This window comes from Oncorhynchus tshawytscha, linkage group LG15 (genome assembly GCF_018296145.1).
Source record: "Oncorhynchus tshawytscha isolate Ot180627B linkage group LG15, Otsh_v2.0, whole genome shotgun sequence".
In the NCBI taxonomy this organism is placed as follows: domain Eukaryota; kingdom Metazoa; phylum Chordata; class Actinopteri; order Salmoniformes; family Salmonidae; genus Oncorhynchus; species Oncorhynchus tshawytscha.
In genome coordinates this window covers 32,737,711-32,756,985 of record NC_056443.1, presented here as the reverse complement: position 1 = coordinate 32,756,985, position 19,275 = coordinate 32,737,711, and positions in this window count along the sequence as shown.

Genomic DNA, 19,275 nt, shown 5'->3' with positions numbered 1-19,275 from the left:
TAGTAGATGGTATAGAGTACAGTATATACATATGAGATGAGTAATGTATGGTATGTTAACATTATGTAAAGTGGCATTGTTTAAGGTGACTAGTGATACATTAAATCACATTTTTAATTATTAAAGTGGAGAGACATTTGAGTCAGTATGTTGGCAGCAACAGTCTGATGGCCTTGAGATAGAAGCTGTTTTTCATTCTCTCGGTCCCAGCTTTGATGCACCTATACTGACCTCGCCTTCTGGATGATAGCGGGGTGAACAGGCAGTGGCTCGGGTGGTTGATGTCCTTGATGATCTTTTTGGCCTTCCTGTGACATCGGGTGGTGTAGGTGTCCTGGAGGGCAGGTAGTTTGTCCCCGCTGATGCGTTGTGCAGACCTCACTACCCTCTGGAGAGCCTTACGGTTGTGAGCGGAGCAGTTGCCATACCAGGCGGTGATAAATCCCGACAGGACGCTCTCGATTGTGCATCTGTAGAAGTTTGTGAGTGTTTTTGGTAACAAGCCACATTTCCTGAGGTTGAAGAGGAGCAGTTGCTACTTCTTCACCACACTGTCTGTGTGGGTGGACCATTTCAGTTTGTCCATGATGTGTATGCCGAGGAATTTAAAACTTTCCACCTTCTCCACTAATGTCCCGTCGATGTGGAAAGGAGGCTCCCCCTGCTGTTTCCTGATCATCTCCTTTGTTTTGTGGACGCTGAGTGTGAGGTTATATTCCTGACACCACACTCTGAGGGCCCTCACCTCCTCCCTGTAGGCCATCTTGTCGTTGTTGGTAATCAAGCCTTCCACTGTAGTGTCATCTGCAAACTTGATGATTTAGTTGGAGGCGTGCATGGCCACGCAGTCATGGGTGAACAGGGAGTACAGGAGGGGGCTGAAAATGCACCCTTGTGGGGCCCCAGTGTTGAGGATCAGCGGGGTGGAGATGTTCTTTCCTACCTACGTGGGGGCGGCACGTCAGAAAGTCCAGGACCCAGTTGCACAGGTCGGGGTCGGGCTTAATGACAAGTTTAGAGGGTACATGGTGTTAAATGCTGAGCTGTCATCAATGAACAGCATTCTTACATAGTTATCTCTCTAGTCCAGATGGGTTATGGCAGTGTGCAGTGTGGTTGAGATTGCGTCGCCTGTGGACCTTTTTGGACGGTAAGCAAATTGGAGCAAATTAGTCTCTCAAAGCACTTCATGATGACGGAAGTGAGTGCTACAGGGCGGTAGTCGTTTATCTCAGTTACCTTAGCTTTCTTGGGAACAGGAACAATGGTGGCCCTCTTGAAGCATGTGGGGACAACAGACTGGGATAGGGATTGATTGACTATGTCCGTAAACACACTAGCCAGCTGGTCTGCGCATGCTCTGAGGACGTGGCTAGGGATGCCGTCTGGGCCGGCAGCCTTGCAAAGGTTAACAGAAAGTTTAAATGTTTTACTCATATTAGCTGCAGTGAAGGAGAGCCCACAGGAAGGAGAGCCCACGGGTAGCGGGCCGTGTCAGTGGCGCTGTATTGTCCTCAAAGTGAGCAAAGAAAGAGTTTAGTTTGTCTGGGAGGAAGACGTTGAATTGACACATACGTGTCATGTCTGAGCCGTTGAATTGCAACTCCACTTTGTCTCTATACTGACGCTTAGCTTGTTTGATTGCCTTGCGGAGGAAATAGCTACGCTGTTTGTATTCTGTCATGTTTCCGGTTGCCTTGCCATGATGAAAAGCAGTGGTTGGCGCTTTCAGTTTTGCTCAAATTCTGCCATCAATCCACAGTTTCTGGTTGGGGAAAGTTTTAATAGTCACCATGGGTACAACATCACTGATGTACTTGCTAATAAACTCACTCACCAAATCAGCGTATACATCAATGTTGGTGTCTGAGGCTGTCCTGAACATAACCCAGTCCACCTGTTCAAAGAAATCTTGAAGCGTGGAATCAGATTGGTCGGTCCAGCGTTGAACAGATCTGAGCACGGGTGTTTCCTGTTTTAGTTTCTGTCTATAGGCTGGGAGCAACAAAATGGAGTCGTGGTCAGATCTGCCGAAAGGAGGACGGGGGAGGGCTTTGTATGCATCGCGGAAGTTAGAGTAGCAAGGATCCAGAATGCTGTCAGCCCGGGTCAGAGAAGGCAATGTACATTGGTATAATGCACAATGTCTTGTGTCATGTATTGTGTCACTATGATGTAGTGTTTTATTCTTGTTTGGACTCCACGAAGAGTAGCTAATGGGGATCCTAATAAATACTAATCATGCGCCATTATTTATTGAAAGAACGAGTGGTGGTCGTTGGCTGCTAGGGCACCAGACGTCGAAGTAGTCATCTTTTTCCATTTACTCCCCCTGGCCGTCTCACCATCATTTGTGAAATCAGCTGTGGCCGGCGGAGGGAAAGTTGTCTGCACAGAATGTACTTATTGGAGTGAGGAGAGGCATGACTTTCACCTGGGGAGGAGAGAAGAGAGAGGAGGAAGAGGAAGAGAGGACAGAGAAGGGAAGAGAGGACAGAGACGTATACAGGGAGGAGAGGACAGAGAAGGGAAGAGAGGACAGAGAAGGGAAGAGAGGACAGAGACGTATACAGAGAAGAGAGGACAGAGAAGGGAAGAGAGGACAGAGAAGGGAAGAGAGGACAGAGAAGGGAAGAGAGGACAGAGACGTATACAGAGAAGAGAGGACAGAGAAGGGAAGAGAGGACAGAGATGTATACAGAGAGTATACAGGGAAGTGAGGACAGAGAAGGGAAGAGAGGACAGAGAAGGGAAGAGGGAAGTGAGGAGGACAGAGACAGAGACAGAGACGTATACAGGGAAGTGAGGACAGAGAAGGGAAGAGAGGACAGAGATGTATACAGGGAAGTGAGGACAGAGACGTATACAGGGAAGTGAGGACAGAGAAGGAAGAGAGGGAGAAGGAAGTGAGGACAGAGACGTATACAGGGAAGTGAGGACAGAGAAGGGAAGAGAGGACAGAGACAGGGATACAGGGAAGTGAGGACAGAGACGTATACAGGGAAGTGAGGACAGAGAAGGGAAGAGAGGACAGAGACAGGGAATGAGGACAGGGAAGTGAGGACAGAGACGTATACAGGGAAGTGAGGACAGAGAAGGAGGACAGAGGACAGGGAAGAGGACAGAGAAGGGAAGTACAGGGAATACAGGGAAGAGAGGACAGAGAAGGGAAGAGAGGACAGAGATGTATACAGAGAGGGAAGTGAGGACAGAGAAGGGAAGAGAGGACAGAGATGTATACAGGGAAGTGAGGACAGAGACGTACAGGGAATACAGGGAAGTGAGGACAGAGAAGGGAAGTGAGGACAGAGACGTATACAGGGAAGTGAGGACAGAGAAGAGGAAGAGAGGACAGAGATGTATACAGGGAAGAGACGTATGAGGACAGAGACGTATACAGGGAAGTGAGGACAGAGAAGGGAAGAGAGGACAGAGACGTACAGGGAATACAGGGAAGAGAGGACAGAGAAGGGAAGAGGGAGGACAGAGATGTATACAGGGAAGTGAGGACAGAGACGTATACAGGGAAGTGAGGACAGAGAAGGGAAGTGAGGACAGAGACGTATACAGGGAAGTGAGGACAGAGAAGGGAAGAGAGGACAGAGATGTATACAGGGAAGTGAGGACAGAGACGTATACAGGGAAGTGAGGACAGAGAAGGGAAGAGAGGACAGAGACGTATACAGGGAAGTGAGGACAGAGACGTATACAGGGAAGTGAGGACAGAGAAGGGAAGAGAGGACAGAGATGTATACAGGGAAGTGAGGACAGAGACGTATACAGGGAAGTGAGGACAGAGAAGGGAAGAGAGGACAGAGACGTATACAGGGAAGAGAGGACAGAGAAGGGAAGAGAGGACAGAGATGTATACAGGGAAGTGAGGACAGAGACGTATACAGGGAAGTGAGGACAGAGAAGGGAAGAGAGGACAGAGACGTATACAGGGAAGTGAGGACAGAGAAGGGAAGAGAGGACAGAGATGTATACAGGGAAGTGTAGAGGTCAACCCATCCATTTGTCACTCCAATATATGTTTTCTGCGTTTTGAAATTGGATTTTGGTTTATTATTATTGCTTTGAAAAAGGAGGGGTGTTCTTCATGTCTTAATGGTGGAGGAAGAAGTCGACTCTAGTTTCACCGTGGGTCTATGGCCAATACAAAGCTGTTGTGTTTTCCTGCATTGCATTCTATTGGTTAAGACAAAAGAAAACAGGTGTAGCTAGTGACATCTACACCCTTTGTCTCTCTTGTAGATGAGCTGAAGGAACAAGACAATCTCAGACTAGATTCAATTCTATGGAGGCTGTTGGTGGATTGCAGCCGGACTGGTATATTGGTCCTAGGGGAGAAGGAAATATATAGAAAATGTCAAGCCTTCCTCTGGTCAATCTGTCAGTTCTGAATGCTTTGCCATCACACAAAACAGTCATGCATATCGGTACCATGGTAACAGTAACTGTTGGTAACAGTAGATGTGACAGTAACCTGTTTCATGTATGTTTAACTGTGAAATGGAATCCCCATTCAAAAGTCTTAGCTGTTACAATGGGATCTACGAATAGGCAGCTTGGCTCATGGACAATATGTCTGTTTGGTATTTTCATCAAGGATGAATCCCTCGCTTTCTGGGTGGCCTTTTCATTCTATCTACACGTATCTGGGAGAAACCAGGCCTCGTTTGTTAGCTAACATGTTGATTTGAGATGGGTCCTTGACCATTCACTTTGGTTAATCTGTTGATAATCACTCAACTAGAGTTGCATCCATCCGTCCGTCCGTCCGTCCGTCCGTCCGTCTGTCCATCTATCTATCTATCTATCTATCTATCTATCTATCTATCTATCTATCTATCTATCTATCTATCTATCTATCTATCTATCTATCTATCTATCTATCTATCTATCTATCTATCTATCTATCTATCTATCTATCTATCTATCTATCTATCTATCTATCTATCTATCTATCTATCCATCCATCCATCCATCCATCCATCCATCCATCCATCCATCCATCCATCCATCCATCATTCATCCATCCATCCATCCATCTATCCATCCATCCATCCATCCATCCATCCATTCATCCATCCATCCATCCATCCATCTATCCATCCATCCATCCATCCATCCATCCATCTATCCATCCATCCATCTATCCATCCATCCATCCATCCATCCATCCATCTATCCATCCATCCATCCATCCATCCATCCATCCATCCATCCATCCATCTATCCATCCATCCATCCATCCATCCATCTATCCATCCATCTCTCTCTTCTTCTTCTCTCCTTTGATTCCTAAGAGTGCAGAGTCCTTATGGCTTGAAGCAGCTCTTGAGAAAATGAAGGGGGGAATGTACAGTACATGTCAGATGTTTAGAGCTCCATAATGCTGCACTCGTTCTGTATAATTAGCCTGTGATTTGTGACCAGAGAGCAAAGCTCCACTGGTGAATATGCAAATGCAAATGCAAATTGGAGGAAACCCCCCATGTTAATCAATTCTCACAAAGTGAATATTTTTAGTTCATTAGCAACTCATTTGCATATTTTTTTCAGACATATAAAAAATATTATATCCCAAATAAAACCCCATTCTGCTGTTATAGAAATGTGTTCATTGCCCCTTCTGGTTATTTGGAGCCTGAATGGGTTTGTCTCTGGCTCTTAAGTGTTTTAGAATAATTTTTCAAGTGCTGAGACTATTCATCAATAAAGCTAAACTGCAATAATCCCATGCCCTGAATACCCTTTTCTACAAAATGGTGGTCTCGTGAGGCTGGCTCGCTCCCAAAACAACTCTTTGGGCTTGTCAGTCCTCCATCCCTGGATGTTACTGACACTCTGACAGAAAGTGATGCGATCATTCAAGTGGCTGGGGGGGACAGAGACAGAGAGAGGGGAAGAGTTGAAAACAAAGCCATCATGGTGATTGGCTGTCTGGACAGAGGCCAAGGAGCAAGGAGGAGAGGGAGGATTAAGGCTCCCTTTAGAGGTCAAGAAGATTCCATCTCCATGACTCCCAGTGTGTGTGTGTGTGTGTGTGTGTGTGCACGTGCATGTTTTGTGTGTGCGTGTGCGTGTGCGAGCCGGTGTGCGTGCGTGGCTAGCTCGACGGTAACACAACAACGTCTCTCACAGTGAGAACAGACATCACACTGAGGGTCATTTGTATGGCGATAGAGATGGAGCATTCTGGTAGGAGTTTCAATTACACCATTGAGTGTCTGGAGACTGGAGAGCCCATCATTCTACTGACTGTCCACTGTCTGTCCAAAGCCCCACAGATACAGAGCCTTCAGATAGTATTCATACCCCTCCACTTATTCCACATTTTGTTTTGTTACAGCCTGAATTCAAAATGGATTAAAAAATAAGAAGAAGAATTCTCACCCATCTACATATAATACACAATAATGACAAAGTGAAAACATTCTTTTTTAGAAATGTTAGCAAATTTATGGAACATTTTTATACAGAAATGTCTAATTTCCATAAGTATTCGCAGCCCTTAGTCAATACAAATGTGACTCGTTTCAGAAAACTAGGCGTACTAAATTATTCTATTTTTATCATGTTTTTCTTTGGCAGAAATGCCTCATGGAACATGTGAACTTTCATGTGCCTTAATAATACACCTGTAAATACGAATAACATTGTTAAATTACGAGCCTAGTTGGTTTAGCCACGGAAAAAGTAAGGAACCTTCCCGCTAGCCATGATTGGCTGAGATAATAAATGGGCTGAACATGCCTGAGACATGAGTATGGATTGGTCTGCAATGTAGCGCCTTCTGTCTATAACATGAGCTGCTCGGTATGTTTAGATAATCCTTACTACTGCAGTTTCTTATTAACTTCTTAGTGACAACATTCATTGAAATTGCAATTACACCAAATTCAAAAACAGAAATATAAATTCACAGAACATACAGGTGTAATATAACAAAATAAAGCTTAGCTTCGTGGTAATCCAGCCCCAGTGTCAGATTTCAAAAAGGCTTTACGGCGAAAGCAGACCATGGGATTATCTGAGGACAGCACCCCGCATACAAACACATGGAAATCATATTTCGACCAGCCAGGTGCGACACAAAAGTCAGAAATAACAATATAATTCATGCCTTACCTTTGAAGATCATCTTCTGTTGGCACTCCAAAATGTCCCAGAAACATAACAAATGGTCCTTTTGTTCAATACATTCCTTCCTTATATCCCCAAAATGTCTATTTATTTGGCGCGTTTGATTAAAAAAATACATTGGTTCCAACTTACCCAACATGACTACAAAGTATCTCATAAATTACCTGTAAAGTTGGTCCAAACATTTCAAACTTAATAAAATTTAAGACGGCATGAACTGTGTTCAATACCGGGCGAAAACAAAGTGAAGCGCGTTCCAGGTCGCGCGCACCAAAAGACTTGAGTCCCTCTGAGTGACACATGGAAAGAACAGGACTACTTCTTCATTTCTCACAAGAAAAACATCAACCAACTTCTAAAGACTGTTGACATCTAGTGGAAGCCATAGAAACTGCAAGCAGATTCCTATTAAAAAGGGCTTACCATAGAAAAATAATGGAAAACAGATTGACCTCAACAACAAAAAATTCCCAGGTTGGATTGTGCTCGGGGTTTCGCCTGCCAAATCAGTTCTGTTATACTAACAGACATTATTCAAACAGTTGTAGAAACGTCAGAGTGTTTTCTATCCAATTGATATGATATGCATATCCTAGCTTCAGGGCCCGAGAAGCAGGTAGTTTATTTTGGGAACGCTTTTCATCCGGACGTGATAATTACTGCCCTCTATCCCTAAGACGTTTTTAAAAAGATATCATGCAGTCTGCAAAGTGTTTCTCTCCAAATTACATCTTAAAACTAAGGGAAACCATAGCATCTGTGACAGAGAGGGAGACAGATCTGATGGCATTGCACACGGTCAGTGTGCACCAGATTAAATTGACACAACAGGCCAAGCAAGCTGCACAAACAAAACGGAAACGACACAGGACGTCCAATTTATTGAAAGGGGTAGCAGTCTACCGTGAAGCGTTGATCCATGTATACAGGTAAGAGTCTAGCTACATGTTCAGATATTATACACTTCTAATTTTGTCAGAATGTAATTTTCATTGCAAGTTAAAGTGTACTGTTAGCTAGCTAGCTAACGTTACGTGTACAAACTATATAGTAATATTATCTCAGAAATGAATTTGAGGCGCAGTGGTCTAGGGCCCTACATTGCAGCGCTAGCTGTGCCAGCAGAGACTCTGGGTTCGCGCCCAGGCTCTGTTGCAGCCGGCCGCGACTGGGAGGTCCGTGGGGTGATGCACATTTGGCCTAGCGTCGACCGGGTTAGACAGGGCTTGGCCGGTAGGGATATCCTTGTCTCATCGTGCACTAGCGACTCCTGTGGCGAGCAGGGCACAATGCACGCAAGGTCGCCAAGTGCACAGTGTTTCCTCTGACACATTGGTGTGGCTGGCTTCCTTCCGGGTTGGATGCGCGCTGTTTTAAGCAGAGCGGCTTAGTTGGGTTGTATTTCGGAGGATGTATGACTTTCGACCGTTGTCTCTCTCGAGCCCGTACGGGAGTTGTAACGATGAGACAAGATAGTAACTACTAATAATTGGATACTACGAAATTGGGTAAAAAAAAGGGGGTAAAATAAAATAAAAATTTAAAAAATGAATTTGCATTGCAATGTTATCTAACTAACGAACTAATCTAGTTGGGTAGCTTTAGCTAGCTATGACAATCGGTTTGTATTGCTAGTCCTCTGTGAATTGAGATTATGGTTCATTGTTTAGCTAGTTAGCTACATGTCTAAACAAAATACCTCACCTCGCCAGATGATTACATGAACCATCAAGTTAGCCAGGTGTGTCTGAAGGTGATAATGGCTATCTATTGTATAATAACGACAAAATATTTGTATCTGGAATTTGTCTTTCAGCATCATTAGAACGCCCCTGATTCTCTTCCACCAGTCATACAAGGAGAATGATCTAATGCCTCCCATCAAAAAGACAGCTGGCCCAAGCAAGCACAGGTTACACCTGAAGAATGAGGACTTGCAGCGAGTGGTGAACTTCATCAACAACTATGCAGAGGATAATGCAATAGTGTTACCAGGATGCAGTCGACACAAACACCTTGGTGGAAAGCTGCTGCCATCCCATGTGACAAAAGCAGCAGTGTAGCGTCTCTAAAGGAAGCGATGGCAACACTTGGTATGTAAAGCATAAACAATACGTTTTGATTATTTTGTTTACATGATTGGAACTTCTTTAATTGATCTCACCTTATTGGTGTATTTTTTCAGAGGTACGTGTAGTCGGGCTGTCTTCCTTCAGGAATGTATGGAGAGATTGCTGGTATGGTGAAGGACAGCACTATGACAGGGGTCAACATTCCACAGCTGGTTAGACTGGAGGATGGTACGGTGCTGGTGGAAAGCTATGGCTGGCAACAACAGATCAAGCAGTACCAGCACTTCAGGTGAATATCATTTTCATTGCATTGTATGAGGTTATTCTTATTATCTAAACTTGGTAGGTCAATTGTAATCTTAAATTGTTTACTACACTACTCCCTCTGTTTAGCACATGGCCTCACATGTGAATCCTTAAAGAGATGAGTGGGACTAAGGCTTAAGAGGGTGTGAACGATGCTGAATGGGTGTAGACAAAGAAGAGCTCTCCAGAAGGTGTACCAAAACATTCAACACCCATTTTCTCAAAAGTTTATCAACTTTCAAAGCTGAATTACTTTCCCATTTTCCTACAACTGCAGTTTATGATATACCATTTTGTAGCTCCTTTGTCTTCATTTTTATCCAATGTAAAAAACACCATTTCAAATGTTGCTTCATAAGACCGAAACAAGGTGTTCAGTCACATATTAGAATCACCTTTGGCAGAAATTACAGCTGTCTTTCTGGGTAAGTCTCTAAGATCTTTGCACACCTCAATTGTATAATACTTGCAAAAATTATTCAAGTTAGTTGTTGATCATTGCCAGACAGTCATTTTCAAAACTATTTTCCAGCCTATTTAAGTCAAAACTACAACTAGGCCACTCATGAATGAACATTCATTGTTGAATGAACATTCATTGTTGTCTTGTAACTCCAGTGTATATTTGGCTTTGTGTTTTGGTTATTGTCCTGCTGAAAGGTGAGTTGCTCTCCCAGTATCTGTTGGAAAGCCGATCGAACCAGGTTTTGCCTGTGCTTACAAGAGTATTCATCCCCTTTGGTGTTTTTCCTATTTTGTTGCATTACAACCTGTAATTTAAATGGATTTTTACTTGGATTTCATGTAATAAACATACACAAATTAGTCCAAATTGGGGAAGTGAAACTTCTTTAAAATATCATATAAAATAAAAAACTGAGAAGTGGTATGTGCATATATTATCACTCCCTCTGCTCTGAAGCCCCTAAATAAGATTGGGTGCAACCAATTACCTTCAGTAGTCACATAATTACTTAAATAAAGTCCACCTGTGTGCAATCCAAGTGTCACATGATCTCAGTATATATACACCTGTTCTGAAAGTCCCCAGAGTCTGCAACACCACTAAGCAAAGGGCACCACCAAGCAAGCGGCACCATGAAGACCAAGGAGCTCCCCAAACAGGTCAGGGACAAAGTAGTAGAGAAGTACAGATCAGGTTTGAGTTATAAAAAACTTTATCAGAAACGTTGAACATCTCACGGTGCACCATTAAATACATTATACATTTTTTTATAGAATATGGCACCACAACAAACCTGTCAAGAGAGCGCCACCCACCAAAACTCAGACCAGGCAAGGAGGGCATTAATCAGAGAGGCAACAAAGAGACCAAAGATAACCCTGAAGGAGCTGCAAAGCTCCACAGCAGAGATTGGAGTTTCTGTCCACAGGACCACTTTAAGTCGTACACTCCACAGTGTGGAGAGTGGCCATAAATAAAGCCATTACTTAAAGAAAAAAATAACAAACATGTGGGAGACTCCCCAAACATATGGAAGAAGGTACTCTGGTCAGATGAGACAAAAATGTAGCTGTTTGGCCATTTACGGAAACGCTATATCTGGCGCAAACCCAACACCTCTCATCACCCCGAGAATACCATCCCCACAGTGAAGCATGGTGGTGGCAGCATCATGCTGTGGGATGTTTTTCATCGGCAGGGACTGGGAAACTGGTCAGAATTGAAGGAATGATGGCTGGCGCCATAAGCATACTGCTAAAGCAACACTTTAGTGGTTTAAGAGGAATCATTTACATGTCTTGGAATTGCCTCGTCAAAGCCAAGACCTCAATCCAATTGAGAATCTGTGGTATGACTTAAAGATTGCTGTACACCAGCGTAACCCATCCAACTTGAAGGAGCTGGAGCAGTTTTACCTTGAAGAATGGGCAGAAATACCAGTGGCTAGATGTGCCAAGCTTATAGAGACATACCACAACAGACTTGCAGCTGTAATTGCTGCAAAAAGTGGCTCTACAAAGTATTGACTTTGGGGGGTGAATAGGTATGTACGCTCAAGTTTTCTTTTTTTTTTTTGTCTTATTTGTTGTTTTAGCATCTTCAAAGTGGTAGTCATGTTGTGGTAAATCAAATGATACAACCCACCCCAAAAAATCTATTTTAATTCCAGGTTGTAAGGCTACAAAATAGGAAAATTGCCAAGAGGGGGCCACTCTATCTTTCTTCCATTTCTTTGTATCCTAAAAACTCATCTACGACATTATTGGGTATTGTGTGTAAGCCAGTGACACACATTCTAAATTTTCTAAATGATTAAAATCAGGCTGTAACACAACAAAATGTGGAATAAGTAATGGGGTGTGAAGACATTCTGAAGGTGCTGTAGATGTCTACGACGAGGATGGTTGACAATAGGTGTCACTGGCTAATGGACACTGCAGGTATATTCACCACCTTTGGAGATTAGCCTAATACCTCTCAAATCACCAGACTTCATAGTGAGATGTTAAACAACTAACTGCTGGTGACAACCTGTGAGCTGGTGCAGCAGTATTAAGTGGCATACGGTGTCCTATTTCAGTTGAAAATGTTCTGTCTTCTCTTTCACTCTACTAAAGTAAATGTAGGAGTAAATTGTGTCTAGAAGGGCTTGGTCTCCATCCCCTGCTAACTCACACACACACACGCACGCACACACGCAGGCACGCACAGTCACACAATGACGCAAACACTCTAGTCTAACACACACACTTGTACACATTTTTACACCACTGCACCAGGAACATATGTGCAGTTTCACAGTGGTGTTCAGACTTCTCCCATCACAGGCCTTGTCAGTTTGCCACCCATCATGCATCTGTCACCCATCATGCATCTGTCATCCTTCATGTACTGTATCTGTCAGCTGCTGACACAGCGCCAAACAAAAGAGATGACGCTCAGCCAGAAATCAGCTGGTGCTCTCACTATGCATGTCCTTCCCCGTGATGGTCTCTCTCTCTCTCTCTCTCTCTCTCTCTCTCTCTGTCTCTCTCTCTCTCTCTCATCCAGATACTGTTTGTGATGGTTTCTTCTCCTTTCAAGATGCATGTTTCTCATACTTTCAGGGCTTTACTGACATTTTCATAACAATGTTAGTAGAGAGAGTGAGAGAGAGTCTATGTGCACCTCATTACAACACTGTATAATGCCGTGATATGACATTTGAAATTCCTTTTGAACTTTTGTGAGTGTAATGTTTACTGTTCATTTTATAGTTTAGTTCACTTGCTTTGGCAATGTTAACATATGTTTCCCATGCCAATAAATGTGACTCCAAATCCAGACCTCCATCCTGGGTTGATAAATTTGTTTTCCATTGATCATTTTTGTGTGATTTTGTTGTCAGCACATTCAACTATGTAAAGAAAAAAGTCATTAATAAGAATATTTCATTCATTCAGAACTAGGATGTGTTATTTTAGTGTTCCCTTTTTATATTGAGCAGTGTGAGAGAGAGAGAGAGAGAGAGAGAGAGAGAGAGAGAGAGAGAGAGAGAGAGAGAGAGAGAGAGAGAGAGAGAGAGAGAGAGAGAGGGGGAACTGAATAGAGTAGAACAATCCAGAGAGACTGGTGAGTGTATGAAGCCAGATGCCCCACGCTGCTTCCCACTGTCCTAATGAAGGGCATTCTCTGCTCCATCCGCTTTCTTCTCTGCTAATACAACTCCTCATGCTGTGTCACACTGTGCCTCTGCTGCTCTCTCTGTCTCTCTCTCTCTGTCTCTCCTCTCTCTCTGTCTTTCTGTCTCTGTTTCTCTGTCTCTCTCTCTCTCTGTCTCTGTCTTTCTGTCTCTGTTTCTCTGTCTCTGTCTCTCTCTCTCACACTGTCACTTTCTTTCACTCACCATGTCTCTGTGTCTCTCTCAATTTAAATGTATGGGCTTTATTGACATGGGAAACATGTGTTAACATTGCCAAAGCAATAATAATAAATAATAGATCAAAGTGAAATAAAGAATACAAAATGAACAATTAACATTACACTCACAAAAGTTCCAAAATAATAAAGACATTTCAAATGTCATATGTGCAAATATACACAAATGTTGGCTGTATTTACAATGGTGTTTGTTCTTCACTGGTTGTACTTCTTTCTGCTGTGGAAATTTACCCAAAAGATATCAGAGTTGATCAAAATTTGAATTCTTTGTTGGTCTGTGTAATCTGAGGGAAATATGTGTCTCTAATATGGTCATACAATTAGCAGGAGGTTAGGAAGTGCAGCTCAGTTTCCACCTCATTTTGTGGGCAGTGAGCACATAGCCCGTTTTCTCTTGAGAGCCAGGTCTGCCTTCAGTGGCGTTTCTCAATAGCAAGGCTATGCTCACTGAGTCTGTACATAGTCAAAGCTTTCCTTAATTTTGGGTCAGTCACAGTGGTCAGGTATTCTGCCACTGTGTACTCTCTGTTTATGGCCAAATATCAATCTAGTTTGCTCCGTTTTGTTGTTGTAAATGATTTCCAATGTGTCAAGTAATTAGCTTTTTGTTTTCCCTTGATTTTGTTTGGTCTAATTGTGTTGCTGTCCTGGGGCTCTGTGGGGTGTGTTTGTGTTTGTGAACAGAGCCCCAGGACCAGCTTGCTTAGGGGACTCTTCTCCAGGTTCATTTCTCTGTAGGTGATGGCTTTGTTATGGAAGGTTTGGGAATTGCTTCCTTTTAGGTGGTTGTAGAATTTAATGGCTCTTTTCTAGATTTTGATAATTAGTGGGTATCACCCTAATTCTGCTCCACATACATTATTTGGTGTTTGACATTGTAAAAGGAGGATATTTTTGCAGAATTCTGTATGCGGAGTCTCAATTTGGTGTTTGTCCCATTTTGTGAGTTCTTGGTTGTTTAGCGGACCCCAGTGTTTTTAGCCAGATCCTAATTGGTATTTCAAATTTGATGTTCCTTTTGATGGCATAGAAGGCCCTTCTTGCCTTGTCTCTCAGATCGTTCACAGCTTTGTGGAAGTTACCTGTGGCGCTGATGTTTAGGCCGAGGTTTGTACAGTTTTTTTGTGTTCTCGAGAGCAATGGTGTCTAGATGAAATTTGTATTTGTGGTCCTGGTGACTGGACCTTTTTTGGAACACCATTATTTTGGTCTTACTGAGAATTACTGTCAGGTCACAGGTCTGACAGAAACTGTGCAGAAGATTTAGGTGCTGCTGTAGGCCCTCCTTGGACAGAAGCACCAGATAATCAGCAAACAGTAGACATTTGACCTTCAGATTCTAGTAGAGTAAGTGCCGCAGACTGTTCTAGTGCCCTCGCCAATTCGTTGATATATATGTTGAAGAGGGTGGGGCTTTAGCTGCATCCCTGTCTCACCCCACGGCCCTGTGGAAAGAAACGTGTGTGTTTTTGCCAATTGTAACCGCACACTTGTTGTTTGTGTACATTTTATAACGTCATATGTTTTTCCCCCAACACCACTTTCCATCAATTTGTATAGCAGACCATCACGCCATATGGAGTTGAATGCTTTTTTTTTTATTAAGAAAGCATGAGAAGACTTTGCTTTTGTGTTGTTTGTTTATCAATTAGGGTATGCAGGGTGAATACGTGGTCTGTTGTACGTTAATTTGGTTAAAAGCCAATCTGACATTTGCTCAGTACATTGTTTTCGCTGAGTAAATGTACAACTCTGCTGTTAATGATAATGCAGAGAATTTTCCCAAGGTTGCTGTTAATGCATATCCCACGGTAGTTATTGGGGTTAAATTTGTTTCCATTTTTGTGGATTGGGGTGATCAGTCCTTGGTTCCAAATATTGGGGAAGATGCTAGAGCTGAAAATGATGTTAAAGAGCTTAAGTATATCCAATTGGAATGTGTGGTCTGTATATATTATCATTTCATTTATGATACAATCAACCCCACAGGCCTTTTTGGGTTGGAGGGTTTGGATTTTGTCCTGTAGTTCATTCAATGCAATTGGATAATCCAGTGGGTTCTGGTCGTCTTTAATAGTTGATTCTAAGATTTGTATTTGATCATTAATATGTGTTTGCTGTTTGTTCTTTGTTATAGAGTCAAAAAGATTACCCATACATCTCCATTTTGGAGTTTTCTAGATTCTATGGATTCTTCATTTTCATTGAGCCGATTTCTGACATGCTATTCCTTCTTTTTCCATAGCGCATTTCTGAATTGTTTTTAGTGATTCACCATAGTGAAGGCTTAGACTCAGATTTTCTAGGTCTCTATGTTTTTGGTTCCATAGGTTTCTCAATTTCTGTTTTTGCTCTTCATCAGATCATTTTGTCATTGTTATTAATTTTTTTTTGGTTGTCTGCTTGAAATGTGTTGATTTGATAGGGAAGCGGAGAGGTCAAATATACTGTTTAGGTTTTCTACTGTCAAGTTTACATCTTCACTATTACAGTGAAACCTTTTGTCCAGGAAATTGTCTAGAAGGGATTGCATTTGTTGTTGCCTAATTGTTTTTTGGTAGATTTTCAAACTATTTTCCTTCCAACTATAGAATGTCTTAATATTATTTAGTTCCTTTGACTTTGATGCCTTATGATTGAGCACAGCTCTGTTACAATATGGTGTGATTTTGCTTTGATCTGTTAGGGGTGTCAGTGGACTGACTGTGGACGCTCTAAGAGACTCTGGGTTGAGGTCAGTGATAAACTAGTCTACAGTACTACTGCCAAGACATGAGCTATAGGTGTACCAACCATAGGAGTCCCCTCAAAGCCTACCATTGACCATGTACAGACCCAGCATCTCTCTCTCTCTCTCTCTCTCTCTCTCTCTCTCTCTCTCTCTGTCTCACTCTCTGTCAGATATGGATTTAGTTAATGAGAGGGAAGAGATGGCGAGATGGTTGGAGTAGGGGAAAAAAAAGGACTGATGAGGCCGATCCAGATCTACAGATCGGACAGCTTGGAGAACAGCGTGCAACCGCGGTTGTCACTTCTCCTTCCCCCAGCCTGTACATTGGCATGGGCCCATGGAGAGCAGATTGGTTACCTGGTCATCTGTGGAGCTGTGCTGGGGGCGAGGGGCCCGGCACCGCAGGCCTCCACGGCTCTTTAAATGCCAGGCAATCTGCTCGGCTTGTAGTGAGCCTGCCCGTTAGTCGCACGTAGACGTAGACACACATGGACACACACTCAGAAAGAACTGAGAAAAAAAACATGCATTCATACATACTCTCACTCACACACATACTGTATATGTGCACACACACACACACATACACACACACACACACACACACACAAATACACACACACACACACAGACACACGCGCGTGCACACACACACACACACACACACACGTATGCACTCGCATGCACGCACGCAAACACACAGACTCACACACACACACATACTTTGTCAATCTCTGTATGTTTTCACCCCCATCGCAGTCCTTCCGCCTTCTTCAAATATTTTGTCAAGCAAACTGTGTTGAACATCTGATCAGCACCATTTCAACAGAAACAGGAAGGAACAGATAGCACCTTCACTAAATTGTTGAACAAAATGTACTTAATTTAGGATATTAGTTTAAATTAGGTTAAATAGCACCCCAGCAGAGAAATACTATTTTTCCAGGAGGTTGACAATTTCATTTCTCAAGGTCACTTCCTACTGCGCTCATTGGCAGTACATGAGAAATCTGCATGGGCGTACCTCCTCTGTGGATGTGCTCCATGATACCGCAGTGAAAAAGGGAACAGCTGTTTAAATTAAATGTGCCGAGAGAGAGAGAGGTAGAGAGAGAGAGAGAGAGAGAGAGAGAGAGAGATGTTTTTTTAAAGAGACTGCATCCTTTTTCTGCTGCCTCTTAAGTCTATGTTTGTACCTGTTATTTATAGTTGAATGTTGTATCACACAGTTGTTAGTCTACATGAACAGGATGTAGCTGTTATAGCAGTCCATGAAATACCTTGCTCTACTGTAGACACATTGAAATGGAGTGCATAACGAGTCTCCTAGTTATTATCATTATTATACATGTAACATACAGTACATGTCTCTTTCATGGAAGGTGCCTCTGGATATCGCCTCTTAAATGGAAGGCCATTAATGTAAATGTTTATTTCATGAGAGGTAAATTGTCCAGTCAGTTAAATCATCTTTTTGGAGAAATCTCACCCGCGGCTGCCTAATACGCAAGACATATCAGAAGATATAATATCCACCTTGCTACTTCCTAATGTGGGTTCCATCCACTGGTCCACCATAGCTGCCGACTCCTAACCTCTGTTAGTCCCCCCTGCTGAGCAGCACTTTCAGATGGTAATCTCTACGGACAGCACTTTCAGAGGCAGCACTTTCAGATGGTAATCTCTACGGAGCAGCACTTTCAGATGGTAATCTCTACGGAGCAGCAGGTTTCAGCAGTTTCAGAAGGTAATCTCTACGGAGCAGCAGTTTCAGAAGGTAATCTCTACGGAGCAGCAGTTTCAGAAGGTAATCTCTACGGAGCAGCAGTTTCAGTAATCTCTACGGAAGGTAATCTCTACGGACGGAGCAGCAGCTTTCAGAAGGTAATCTCTACGGAGCAGCACTTTCAGAAGGTAATCTCTATGGAGCAGCAGTTTCAGAAGGTAATCTCTACGGAGCAGCACAGAAGGTTTCAGAAGGTCATCTCTACGGAGCAGCAGCACTTTCAGCACTTTCAGGTAATCTCTACGGAGCAGAGGCAGCAGCACTTTCAGAAGGTAATCTCTACGGAGCAGCACTTTCAGAAGGTAATCTCTACGGAGCAGCACTTTCAGAAGGTAATCTCTACGGAGCAGCACTTTCAGAAGGTAATCTCTATGGAGCAGCACTTTCAGAAGGGCAGCACTTTCTCTACGGAGCAGCACTTTCAGAAGGCAACTTTCAGAAGGTAACGTCTACGGAGCAGCACTTTCAGAAGGTAATCTCTACGGAGCAGCAGATTCAGAAGGTAATCTCTACGGAGCAGCAGTTTCAGAAGGTAATCTCTACGGAGCAGCAGTTTCAGAAGGTAATCTCTACGGAGCAGCACTTTCAGATGGTAATCTCTACGGAGCAGCAGTTTCAGAAGGTAATCTCTACGGAGCAGCACTTTCAGATGGTAGCACTTTCTCTACGGAGCAGCAGCAGATTCAGGAGGCACTTTCAGAAATCTCTACGGAGCAGCACGGAGCAGCAGTTTCAGAAGGTAATCTCTACGGAGCAGCAGTTTCAGAAGGTAATCTCTACGGAGCAGCACTTTCAGAAGGTAATCTCTACGGAGCAGCAGTTTCAGAAGGTAATCTCTACGGAGCAGCACTTTCAGAAGGTAATCTCTACGGAGCAGCAGTTTCAGAAGGTAATCTCTACGGAGCAGCAGTTTCAGAAGGTAATCTCTACGGAGCAGCAGTTTCAGAAGGTAATCTCTACGGAGCAGCAGTTTCAGAAGGTAATCTCTACGGAGAAGCAGTTTTAGAAGGTAATCTCTACGGAGCAGCACTTTCAGATGGTAATCTCTACGGAGCAGCAATTTCAGATGGTAATCTTTACGGAGCAGCAGTTTCAGAAGGTAATCTCTACGGAGCAGCACTTTCAGAAGGTAATCTCTATGGAGCAGCACTTTCAGAAGGTAATGTCTACGGAGCAGCAGTTTCAGATGGTAATCTCTACGGAGCAGCAGTTTCAGAAGGTAATCTCTACGGAGCAGCACTTTCAGAAGGTAATCTCGGAGCAGCACTTTCAGAAGGTAATCTCTACGGAGCAGCACTTTCAGAAGGTAATCTCTACGGACAGCACTTTCAGAAGCGGAGCAGCA